This window comes from Anser cygnoides, chromosome 1, assembly GCF_040182565.1.
Source record: "Anser cygnoides isolate HZ-2024a breed goose chromosome 1, Taihu_goose_T2T_genome, whole genome shotgun sequence".
NCBI lineage: Eukaryota > Metazoa > Chordata > Aves > Anseriformes > Anatidae > Anser > Anser cygnoides.
This window is the reverse complement of record NC_089873.1, coordinates 33,011,224-33,015,707: the sequence shown is the minus strand read 5'-3', so window position 1 is coordinate 33,015,707 and position 4,484 is coordinate 33,011,224.

Here is a 4,484-nt window from a genome sequence, read left to right as displayed (position 1 = left end):
TGCAGTGGATTAAGGTTACATTCCCATCATAAAGGCGGTTCAGAAGCCAGGTCGATATGTGATTATTGGCCCAGCTCACTCATGCAACTCCATTAACTCCTCTCTTAGCGTTGGTGCCTGTGAGCTGGTGATTTGACCTGTCACACCCAGCTGATGAGCACAAAGCTCCTCTCCTTTCCCTTGAAGAACTTCTGTCCAGAATAAAAGCTTAAGGAACCAAATTGAGAAATTATTAACACTTTCCTTTCTCAGGATCCCCAGTCACGCCTTCCAGTGCATTGGTTCCCTTCAGGTTTCTTGTAGAGGAAATGAAACTGGAAAGTGAGCTCCAGGTGTGTGCCAAGCACACTCTACGTTCAAACAGAGGAACAAAGGTCCAAACCTGAGGTTGATAATTAGGACAGTTTCAAACCCTATACATGGATGTGTTCTCTGGTGGAGCCTAGAAGATACTTAGTCCAAGGTAAAACCACCGAACTGCATACTGTGAAGGTGCAGGGGCCTCAGTGCTCTAGGATGCTCATCTGCTTCTGTCACACCAGATTGCTTGCTCATGTGACATTATCTGAGAATGTCATGTTTGTAAGGAAGGCAGAATCAATGAAGTCATGTTTGCGACATCTGAAGTTAACTTTGTTCTGCTCAGAAGTCAGAACCTTGTATTACAGTAGTTCAAACTTTTTTTTTTTTTTTTTGCTTATAGACCAGTGCTCCTACCTGTCTAGAACAGCGTGGCTTTTAATTAGCTTTAGAAATGACCCATTAAATAAAAGAAAATTTAAAAAACCTATCTGTCTGTCAGAACATTCTTGCAATTAAAAACTTAAGACCAGCCCCCGCCCTCGTAAAACACACTTCTTCATCTTTTTACCTTCACACCTCTATCGAATTAATATAAGCCAAATTTCAGAACTCTGCATAAAAGGAACTGTAATAATACATGGCCAAACTACTCACTTGTAACAGCACAGCAGGAATCATTTAGTGATTTCACACTGATGTTATATAGAATAAATATGTAGAATTAAAGTGAATTTGGTGTTAGAGCCATACTGCTGCAATGGTTTGAATCAGTGTTCAGTCTTGCACCTTCTTACCCTGTCTACAACTGTTTCTTTAAGCGGACATGTAGGAAAGAGTAAAGGAAGGGAAACATTTATGGTGCTTATCCTACAACCATGTTCACCTCAGACAATTTCCTGCACCTGAGTGATTTGGCCAGTCTTCCCTTGAATATATTCAACCTCTTCCCAGAGTTTCATGTTTGATACCTGTTATGTGAAGAATTACCAGAATCACCTTTTTCTTTCCTTTTTTTTTTTTTTTTTAACTGCTCCCTTCTGACTTCATTTGAAGGTCCCTGGCTTTTGTATTTCAATACACTGGACAGTGAAAAGTCCATCCCTATCCATTCTCTTGTTACCTGCAGTTTGTATGCCCCTATTGTATCCCCCAAATGAATGAATTACCACAACTGAACCACTGTGAGACTGCTCCTATGGAAGCTATTCCATACACTTGCTGTACTTCTGTGAACCGTTTCCATTTTTTTAATATACCATTTTGGAGATGAAGGATCTGGAATTGCATACAGTTTTATATTCAACGGCATGGATTTCTACACTGACTTAGTGATGCTTGTTTTGTCCTGTACATATCCTGCCCACAGAAGCTGTGGATGCCCCATCCCTGGAAGTGTCCAAGGTCAGGCTGGATGGGGCTTTGGGCAACCTGGTCTGGTGGGAGGTGTCCCTGCCATGGCAGGGGGTTGGAATCAGGTGATCTTTAAGGTCCCTTCCAACCCAAACCAATTTATGATTCTACTCCCAGTATGTGATTGGCTTTTTGACACACCCTTCTTCCCTATGCACTGAAGCAATGTATTCTTGAAAACAGCTATCACAATCCCAACATTTCACCCCAGAGTCAGGTGAAAGTCCATTATTTTGTGTGTGAAGTCAGTATAGGTTTTGTCTGTGTGAGTCACTTTACATGTGTCTACACTTCAAATTTTGTCTGCTGTTGTATTTCCCCTGTCATTAGCGTCATAAAAAAAAATCTACAGTTCTTCACACTCTACCTTTATCTTTGTTACCCTGAGAACTCAGCATCTTCATTTGTCTCAGTCACCTCCGCGCTCCAATCCTTAACACAGCCACTGAACTGCATTCCAGGGCCTTCGGTCTTACGCAGAGACTGCTCAAAGGTGCTTGGTGACGGCTCTGTCAAGCACCTTTCAGGAGCTCAAGTGCACCATCATAACTGCTGCAAGCATTTCCACGCAGCTCTTAACCCTGCCACAGAGCTTCAAGAGGGCTGTAAGGCAACACTTTACAGAGGCCATGTCAGTTCTTCCCAAGTAGATCATAATTATTCAAGTATCCACTACGTCGATCCTGTGATAGATTTGCCTGTTACAGGTCTCTGGTTTATAGGCTTGTAGTTCCTCTCTTTTTTTTTTTTCATTTCCGTCACACAATATATAACTAACAGTTATATAATTGGATAGCTTAGATATCTACTATATCATTAAATAACTGCGTAACATGCATATTGCAGTTACCAGTATTCTGAAGTTGTGTTGAAGGTATGAGAAAGTATTTTAAAGTGCTGCTGGGATTTGACTGATCTTGCTTTGGATCTGTACTCTGCCCAGTTCAAGGTGGAAATCTGAATCCATATTTCATCATAGCTGGTTAACCACTGCTGCAGCCTGTACAAGTTACTGTTAATTGAGGAAATGACCGATATGGCATTTTCAACAAGAAGTAAGAGAAAGAATTTTTTGAAATTTGAGTTTGGGACACAAAATGTCAAGTTCTGATTCAGGTGGGAAAGACTTTGAGTCCATGTGATGTAGTCACCAGATTGTTGTGCAACAAGCGACTGACACAGCTGTATGCCCATCCTCAGTATATCAGGTTGTCATGGTGAGATACTGGAAAGACTGTCTCTAATGAGAATCTTGCTTCAGTGCCTCAGAGGTTTGGGGTGAGAAAATGAGGAATCTGACCCCCTCCTCTGGTGCCTCCCCCACCTGCGCAGGCCCAGGCCCCCACATCATCCCCAAGGCCATCAGCCCCTGCCCCAGCAAGGCCACAGCAGGGCCTGGCCCAAGCTCCCCTGCCCAGCCATGGGCCCTGCTCAGCCAGGCCCACCCGCAGGCTGTTGTGGTTTAACCCGGCTGGCAGCTAAACACCACACAGCCGTTCGCTCACCCTCCCCCCTCCCTCTCTGGGATGGGGGGAGAGAAACGGGAAAGTGAAGCCTGTGAGTTGAGATAAAGACAGTTTATTAAGACAGGAAAATAATAATAACAATAATAATAATAATAGTGATAATGGTAATAGTATTAACAATAATAATGTGTAAGAAAACAAGTGATGCACAATGCAATTGCTCACCACCCGCTGACCGATGCCCAGCCTATTCCCGAGCAGCCGGCCCCCCCACCCCGGCCAGCCACCCCTATATATTGTTTAGCATGACGTCAGATGGTATGGAATACCCCTTTGGCCAGTTTGGGTCAGCTGTCCTGGGTCTGTCCCCTCCCAGCTCCTGCTGCACCCCCAGCCTGCTCGCTGGCAGGACAGAGCGAGAAGCCGAAAAGTCCTTGGCCTGGTGTAAACACTGCTCTGCAACAATTAAAACATCAGCATGTTATCAGCGCTCTTCTCATCCTAATCCAAAACATAGCACCCTACCAGCTACTATGAGGGAACATTAACTCTGTCCTAACTGGAACCAGGACAGATATCCACCCCTTATTCCATACCATTTATGTCATGCTCAGGTTACACTCTGTCCAATACATTCTAATTAATCACCATTTTCATCTATGATATATAGCAATCATGGTAGTGATGACATACATTATTATATAATAATTAACATACTACAATTCAACTCATGGGCTATTCTCACCCAGTATCAAATCCCCTTGAGGTACACACCGGACCTCCCCATTCTTTTGCATTACCCACCAAGTGCATCCAGGTCCCTGAGCAAAAGCAATTCCACGAATGGGTTTGCCTTTTCCTGAGGCAGGAGTAGCCCAGACTGTTTTACCCAGCATGTTTCTTACGTGCACTACAGGAACTTTATCCCCTTCTACAGTGCGTAACAGGTTTGATTGGGCAGGTCCAGCTCGGTTGGCAGATCCCCTGGTATTGACTAACCAGGTGGCCTTTGCCAAATGTGTATCCCAATTTTTGAATGTCCCAGCACCCATTGCTTTCAGTGTAGTCTTCAACAGTCCATTGTATCGTTCAACTTTTCCAGAGGCTGGTGCATGATAGGGGATGTGATACACCCACTCAATACCATGTTCTTTGGCCCAAGTGTCTATAAGGTTGTTTCGGAAATGAGTCCCGTTGTCTGACTCAATTCTCTCTGGGGTGCCATGTCGCCATAAGACTTGCTTTTCAAGGCCCAGGATAGTGTTCCGGGCGGTGGCATGGGGCACAGGATATGTTTCCAGCCAT